This window comes from Cryptotermes secundus, unplaced genomic scaffold (assembly GCF_002891405.2).
Source record: "Cryptotermes secundus unplaced genomic scaffold, Csec_1.0 scaffold375, whole genome shotgun sequence".
Taxonomy (NCBI): Eukaryota; Metazoa; Arthropoda; class Insecta; order Blattodea; family Kalotermitidae; genus Cryptotermes; species Cryptotermes secundus.
This window is the reverse complement of record NW_019731222.1, coordinates 229,112-237,945: the sequence shown is the minus strand read 5'-3', so window position 1 is coordinate 237,945 and position 8,834 is coordinate 229,112. Positions and strand designations below refer to the sequence as shown.

Genomic DNA, 8,834 nt, shown 5'->3' with positions numbered 1-8,834 from the left:
CCCAAGCAAATTACGCTACTGCGTGCCCCAAAGAGATTTAATTAATGAATGTTATTTAATTACGTTTTTCGTGTGCTACTATACAAAGTTAACAGTCTGCAATCAGAATACATCCTACCAATCATATCTGGAAATCAGACACGGGTTACATGGGTAAGGATTGCTTAACTACGCTATTAAGAATAGGAGAGCCATCAGGTGCCATATTTAGAAGTTCATACAAGGGAAGGAGATTACTTGTAACGTGTACACTTCTGAGTACAAGAAGAGCTGTAGTGTTTGTTGCAGTTCCTCTGTTTTCAGGGGTATATCATTACATTGCCTGCAGTTGTACTTATGAAGTGTTGATTAATGCTTTATTGGCAATTTTTCTTATTTCCCTCGCTCCTGTTTATGTTGGCAATAAGTTATCGGTGAATTAAGTACTGCTGCTTTTTTTTTAATTCGCGTAGTGGGGGGAGGGGAGTCCATTTGGGTCCACTCGGCATGGCGGCCACTGATTGACCCATGTACCTGCCCTGGGTGATTATGATGATGGAGAATTTGGTGGAATGAAGATTGGCAGGGCAAAACCGAAGTACTCGGAGAAAACCCACCCCAGCTCCACTTTGTCCACCACAAATCCCACTTGACCAGACCCGGGTTTGAACTCGGACCGCCGGGGTGGGAAGCCAGCGACTAACCGTTTGGGCTATGGCGTGGCCTAAGCGCTGCTGCTTATTCCAGATACTTAATTACATGTGTATGGCTTATTTTGCTACGTTTACATCCATTCATTGTGAACACACTTCGCCAGTGTTCATAATAAAGTATATTACTGCATCAGATCTCACATGAACTGGGATAGCTCAGTCGGTATAACGATGGGTTAAGGGTTAGGTGGCCGGGGTTCGATTCCCGACAAGAGGATGACTTTTCTATCCTCCACTGCGTCCAGACCGGCTCTGGGCCCCACCTACTCTCCTATCCAATGGGTACCGTGGGCTCTTTTCGCGGGGGTGAAGCGGGCGGTACGTCAAGCTTACGGCTTACCTCCATCTAGTGACGAGGTCAAGAATGGTGGAGCTATACAGCCACTCCCCCATACGCCTTCATTACCTTCTTTAACTTACTAAATCTCGTAGATTGAGAGCAGTTAGGTGTACTGTACAATTGAAAAGGGGAAACGTCTTATGGAGGTTAAAGCATTGAAATGAAACCTGCGTCCTTAATGGTTCCAGTGAACCTTGTGTCACTAGCTCCGTAGTATGATCAGATTATAAAACGTAAAGATGTGGGACTTGGGGTTGTGAAGAGTTCTGTCTCCTTGGATGTATCTCCACGTAATTCTTTGGAACTCAACCGACGTTTCGGAGGAATACGTCGCCTCCATCTTCAGGGTTTAAGAGTAATCCGATCAAGGAACTAGCATGAAGCATGGCTTTCAAATTCCATTCTGCTTTTATATAAGCCCACGTGTCCCAAGTAATATGTTTTGCTTGGTGTTTGCAATAATCAAAAGTGTTTCTTTCACGTCTTTCTTGTTCGGAAAAACACTTGCAACCCCTAACAGCCCTTCGGCTATAAATTACGCCCAGTCCTGATCTAGGGTCTAACATCCGTTTCGGCTGGCGTCAGTGATTACGAAAGATTATATTAACATTAAATTTCCTATTTTTCTGCATGCACTAAGACACTGCTGCTATGAATTGTAACAAAAGTAAAATAAAGCTATCCCTATAACAGGCCGTGAAGGCCCATAGGGTTGTGAGACGTTTAGGGTCCCACATTATCTAGACAATCGGCTCAAAGTTTGCGGTAAGGTTGTCAGCCTTACGCGCCGGCCGCGCTTTACTCCCCAGGAAGATTCCTGGAACTCATTTCTGTTAGAGGCTGAGTCGACCCCAGGGCCATAGTGCGGCTGGAAGGATTAGGTCAATTACAATTTAATGCGGTTACCCGAAGCTCAAGTAGTGTGTTGTTTTGAATTACTGATTTTCCGGACCTTGCCTGTGGACTGATGCAGGGGGTCCCAAACCTTTTCGGAAGCCCACCCACTTGTTTCCATAAACCCATCTCAATTGCACCCTGTCCTTCCCTATAAGAAACATTCTTCATAACGACGTTTTGCAGAACCCACTAAGAAGATTATAACAGTAAAATAATATGAAGGCCCATAGGATTGTGAGACGTCGAGGCTCCCAAATATTCTCTAGACAATCGGCTCACAGATGACGGTAAGGTTGTCAGCCTTATGCGCCGACCGCCCTTTACGCCCCAGGAAGATTCCTGGTACTCATTTCTGTTAGAGGCTTAGTCGACCCCAGGGCCATAGTGCGGCTGGAAGGATTAGGTCAATTGAAAAAATCCACCTCGTCGGGATTCGGACCCGCGACCTTCCTGTTTGTAGCATAGCGCCTCAACCAACTACGCTACCGCGTGCCCCACTAATTTCTCAGTGTCTGGTCTGAAGTCACTTCATTAGTACATAAGGCAACAAAGCGCCTGGAGGGGCCCACCTCCAGCACCACTTTATGCCCCTATAAAATCCCCGCCTCCCAAGGTGACGGAACGGCCTACTTTGGGAACAACTGGCCCAACAGTGCCTAGTAGACCAGATGCTTCCTCGCCCTTGACCTGAGGACGGAAATAAATCTAGTCTACGAAACGCTGTATCCTTATACGATGGGTAAGGTTATAAATTCCGTAATCAGAGTATAAAACACCATCGTCAGAACCCGTTAGAGCGGAATTTGTCCGTTTTCTCAGATGTGGGTACCCCAGAGTTCAGAGCATTGGAGGACCATCTTGCAGTGTGTGCGTTGAGCACTTGGGTGAAGGATGGGCCACACATTTCTTGCATTCTCTTTTCCTAGTGCTCATTACCTTTCACAGAATCCTGCCATTGGCTATTATCTGCTTCTAGATTTACAGTATGGCAGCGGTAGCTCTGTCGGTACAGCGACTGGACGGCAGAGGGGTCGGGGTCAAGAATTTTCTCTTCTCCACGTCGTCAAGACCGACTCTAGTGCCCACCTAACCTCATATCCAATGGATACCGGACGCTCTTTCCCCGGAGGTACGCCGAGGTTACGTTTTAATGGCGCGAGGCTTTTCTAAGCATTGGGGCAAATTTATCTACACGGTGCACCATACACATTTTGGCTTACCTGTCCTCCACCACTTTTGTTGCGTCAAAAACAGGACTGAATTTGATTCTTCTCAGTTAAAATTCCCGTTCCTAATTTGCATTCCTACCTTGGTAATGCATGAAATTTGCAGGGTCATACGAATACAATGAAACCTTCTCTGCACAAGTCCTTGATTGATAATAATTCCTGTCACTTCCACCAATGTTTCCACGTGGCAATCACATGTATTTTCTTCTGTGAGTTGCCCCGCACGACGTACATAGAGAAACCTTGATATATAACATATTCATAAAGTTCTTGATGCATTACTTAAACACGAAATGTTATTGTTGATTGGTGAACTAGTGATCACCGTACTCTTAGGGGCGTCACGTCACTACAAGCTTGCACACGCACATAAGAACGGCGAAACTATACATCCACTACACATATGTCCTCATGGCATAATGCGTAATTAATTAGCAGAGGTGCAGCTTGTTTTTGTTCTGTCAAAACCTCGCAGGCTGAGACACAGCACTGCTCAGCTGGAGGAAGAAATGAAAGGGTCAGTACTGGACTGCATTTTGAAAACGAGTGAAGTATTTCAAAACATTAAAATTAGAAAGGTAAATTTACCCTTGTGCTTAATTAATAAAGCACCATGCCATGAAGACGTATGGGGGATTGGAGCTATAGCTCCACCATTCTCTACCTCAGCATTAGATGGAGGTGAGTGGTCAGCTTCACACCCTAGTCGATTTACCCCTGAGTAAATAGCCCCCAGTACCCATTGTATAAGAGGCTGGATGAACCCCAGAGGCGATCTGGCAACGATACACACACAGACTGATGGGAGGGTTTTATGAAGCACGCCACTGAGATGAGCTCAGGTGCCGTGATATACATACCAAGTTTCATAATTCAAAGGTTGATGGGGGGGGGCGAAACATAGACACATACATCATTGAGGTCACATAGGCCTGCTTCAGGAAAAAATGTACAAGACCCTCAAAGGAAGAGACCACTTTGGAGATATAGGCCCAGATGTAAGAATAATATTAAAAGGGATGTTAAAGAAATAATATGTGAAGACACTGACCGGATTCAACTGGCTAAGAAAAGAGAACAAGCAATAATGTAGAAAGTAAATTAAACTTCGGTTTCTATAAAATTCTTTCCTAGTAGAACGACAGTTCGCTTCTCAGGAAGGATTGCGCTACATGGCTTTAGAATGCGGGCACCAGAGCCCAGTGCCTCTTGATACATACATGTTTTTTTTAAGAAAGAGGAAATACATATATTGGCAGTTCTTTGTTTCTGGGGTATTTTGTTTGAAATTATTCTACAGGATAGATCTTTGGAACCTTTCATCCAATTTCAGTGGACCTGTCGTCGATTTCCCTAGAAGATGTTGTAAACTCAGAATTTCCAGCTGTCATATTTATATGTAACGGCCACGAATTCAGAATATTTGTTATAGTAGGGTTAACCCCCTTATTGAGTAAGCGTATTGTCATCTGTAGGGGGTGTGCGTGACTTATAGACGGGTTTTGGATTGGATGATTGAATTTATCGACACTTTATACACTCAACTCGTAACTACAATTAATTATAGCGCTATAGCCATTTTCACACTAATATCCACAGTCTCCACTAGTCGTATCGTGGCAACGGATTCATAACAGTCTCACTGTAACCGCAGCTATGAAAACTTCTTTGCACAGCCTAATACCTTTCTTGTCATTTCTTCTCAATTGTTCGGCCAACTGCTAACTCCGAAGATTCAAATTTCCGCTGCGACTGCCAACTCCTGAACTCGACTCAATTCTAATCCTAGCTTCCTGAGATCCTCATTTTATAGTCCCGGGGCGGCCCCAACAGAAAACACCGCTTCCTCTGTTGTTGCATGTTGATACACTGCTACATAGATGTGTTTACAACACCGTTGAGTAGCAACGAGCGCGGCGCGGACCACAGAAAACATCTTTCGTCTAGTGTTTCGCGCGTTCGCTTCCGCTATGTCTTTACTTAGCCGTTGCCTAGCAATGAACTATTCCGGCTTTCAGGCGTCATATTACAGTACCCTTTATTGTTGTTTCGGAAACAGACTACTTACTGTTCTATAAAAGCACAAACGTAACGAGAACCAAGAAGAAACAGAGACAGGAAGGGTAAACGCAGAAGAAAGAGAATTTGAAGCAGGCAGAGAAGAAGAAAATGCTGCTGCCAGTGAAAATGATGACCGAGAAGGAGAGGGAGAGAAAGTTCAGGTTGTGGAGAATGGGAAAGATAATGGAAGTTAAGTGTTTATTTAGCAGGCCTGGGAATTAGAGTCGCCATTTAGGTGCCTCGGTGTCTTCAGGTATTTGATATCGGTCTTCTCTGTTCTATAGCGCCCTCTCTACAAACAAATGGAGACGTGGAGACCGAACCATGGGTGTAAAACATTGCCTGCTTCTTGTATGAAGTACCATTAACAAAATCGATTTATTTGATTTTAATTTGTTTAGATTTCTTTCTTTCTTTCAGACATACTCCTATGGTCCAGTGGCATCTAGTGGTTACAGAGACCGTTGCTTGGAATCCTTAAAGTCACAATAATTCTGTTTACATGTGTAGACCGTTGTGTAGAACTGTGCGTCTGATTCAGCCATAAATCCTTCAAGAAATCATGAAAATAGGAATGAAATATTCCGCTTATTTATCTCCACCGCAATAAACATCATTATAAATGTAATCGGCCGATGACAGTGGCCGCGCGGTCTAAGGCATGAACTGTCTTCGCTCCCTCGAACACTGGGATCGTAGGTTCGAATCCCACTCAAGGCATGGATGTCTCTGTGTGAGTTTATTCTATATTTGTGTTGTCCTGTGTGTAGGTATCAGCCTTGCGACGGGCTGATCCCCCGTCTGAGGAGTCCTAGCGACTGAAAAAAGCAGCCAAGGTCAAATAAAGCACTGTAGAGCCATAGATAATATAGATAAATATAATCCTTAGACTAAATTTTGGACACCCGCATCATTTTAATGCCCATTAACCAAGAGAAAACAGACGTCAAACAAATACCCAACCAATCATGTAATTAAAATGTAACGTCAGCCATTCCGCCTAAATGGCTTCACAGTGAGAATAGCCAAAAGATGAAACAAAATTAAACAAATGAACATCTTGACATGCTGGCATATGTCAAACATATATCACCATTTTGCTCTCTCTTTAATTGTTCTTTTCTCAACGTCCAAGGACATTTTGTGGTTGAGTTTTTTCTCAGTTTTCGTGGTTAGTGGAGATTGTGTCACGTAATATTCTGTGGTGGTAAAGAGATAAAGCTTGCCCTATTCTCTCCATCCCTGTAGAGATTTTTGTTGTTTGAATGTTCCTTGGACTCCTTCCTCCTGTCCTCCCCGCTCATGCACTAGCTCCCACTGGTAACCAGACAAATCACCTGCGGTAGGCAGTCTACTGCTACACGTGCAGGCAGTAGCTTGTTGAATGTGTTCTTTGCTACATGTAGTCAATAACAGCGTATTTTAATGTCAGTACAGAATACAGTGCAACGATTAATGATTTCTAATAAACTCCATAATATTTACAGGTTCATTGGGGAGGAAACGACAAGTGTTACACGGTTTTCTTATCAGTGTGAGACTTAAATGTTTACGAAACTTATAGATCTGTTGTTATATAAATCGTCAAGAAAATTGCAAGAGAAATGTGTTGTGAGTTGTATCGTGGCAGTTTTACAAGTGTTCTTGGTGAAAGACGACATGAGAGTTATTAATGTCCCAATGAAATACACTGGATGTGCAGAATATTATGTATTTTAGGTGAGTTAAGTCTCTTTCTAACTGATCAGCTGTTTAAATATACTGCGATTTGTCGTGTTACGTACCGCTTTAAAGCCACGTATCAAAATGTCATCAGTGCTGGCGTGTTCCCGTTAGTGGTAGGTTATTTACCAAGCTTTGCTCATCTTCCAAAAGGATCATTATCTGACACCCACATTGTAACCCTTTACAATTCTTCTGTTTTCAAACTAGAAGATCGAAACTTGTTATTTCGTCCACTAATGCCTTCGTCATTATAAATGAATGCCAAATTTGACCTTAAAATAACAGGCAGCTACATGTTATTGCATGGGAAGAAGTTACTTGTAAAAGAAACTTTTTTATTCGTCATTTATCAGAATAAAATATTGATTAATCTGCTGGGTCGATAGTGAGGGTAGCAGAGTTGCCGACACTACGTCGCCAGTAGAGCAGCTGTTTTCATTGCCGACCTTGATATGAGAGACACTGCATAGATAAGGTTTTTGAGAAGCTCTTACTGGTGCAGGATAGCGTAGTCGGTATAACGACTGGCTACTGGCTGGACGACAGAGGGGTCGGAGTTCGGATCCCGGTAGGGTCGGGAATTTTCTCTTCTTGGGACCACCCAGCCTCCTATTCAATAGGTATGGGGGGTAAAGCGACCGGGACGTGAAGCTAAAAAATTACCCTCCCTTCATTCCCACCAGTGGACCCTATCCTGAGCTCAACGAATTGACGCCACACTCTATGCCTTTTTACTCCGAGATCCAATGTAGTTGCCACCCATCTACGTCTAGTTTTCCAAGTTGCTTCTTCCATTCAGAATTTCCGAAATATAAGGGTTATACATTTGTCATATTCGTATGTGTGCTACTTACCCCACCTATCTCACCCTCCTTCACTTTGTCCAACTAAGAGACTAATATTTTGTGAAGTCATTATTTCTTTATTTTTCCTTTTCACCTCATTAACTTAGTTTTTCTGGTTTTCTGTTTTGTTCTAGTAATCCTCATTTCTTTTACGCCGTCTATTATTTAGAGTAACGCCATTAATTTGTTTCGGATGCTGCAAACATTGCAATTTTGCCTGCTTCCTTTGATCCCATAAATGTGAACATTGTTCATCAGACCCTACACTATGCTGTCTTCACTCTTAACAATCCAGGCTGCCTTCGGCGAAAGTTTTGATATTGTTTCTAATATTCTTCCATTCCATCTTCAAATGTCTATGATATGCGGCGGGGTTTTCTTGATTTGTTCGTGCCAAAGATCGGCCCCGATTTGGTTTGCCCTATTTCTAAATACATTAATATATGGTGGAAATATATACGTGTAGTTTTGAACAAGAGGCATGTCAGAGCATGTAGTAACCGAGATTTGCGTTTATCATCATATTCACTAATTCCATTTCTATATATAGCAAAGATACTTAAAAGAAGAATTGAAAGGAAAATAAAGGATGTACTTGGAGAAGATCAGTTTGGATTTAGATGAGGAAAAGGAACCAGGGATGCAATTGGGATGATGAGAATTATAGCAGAACGAACTTTGGAGATAGATGAAGAACTGTGTGTTTGCTTCATAGACTGGCAGAAGGCATTTGACCGGGTAAACTGGACCAAATTAATGCAGATCCTAAAAGAAACAGGTATCGACTGGCGTGAAAGAAGATTGATTAGCAAATTGTACATGGATCAGAAAGTTAGAGTACGACTGGACAGAGGGGAGACAGGAAGTGTGCAGATTGGAAGAGGAGTTCGACAAGGATGCTGTTTATCACCAATTCTGTTCAACTTGTACAGCGAATGCCTTACCAAGGAAGCTCTGGATGGGCTCGGAGACTTCAAAGTAGGAGGGCAAATTATTCAAACTGTGAAATATGCAGATGACCTTGTGTTAATGGCTAAGGAAGAAA

General features: G+C 42.8%; 1 protein-coding gene across 8 annotated transcripts in view; it reads left to right on the top strand.

Moving 5' to 3' along the window:
* Positions 1 to 8,834, top strand: part of LOC111866484 — an 86,963-nt gene that overhangs the window by 42,700 nt on the left and 35,429 nt on the right. For 6 of the 8 annotated variants that reach the window (XR_002843158.2, XM_033752273.1, XM_023855467.2 and 3 more), the window contains exon 1: positions 6,581 to 6,938. The exons of the other annotated variants lie outside the window; for them this stretch is intronic. The gene's annotated coding sequence lies outside the window, so the exon portion shown is untranslated. Of the gene's footprint in view, positions 1 to 6,580; positions 6,939 to 8,834 lie in introns of those variants that run through there. 8 annotated transcript variants of the gene reach the window in all.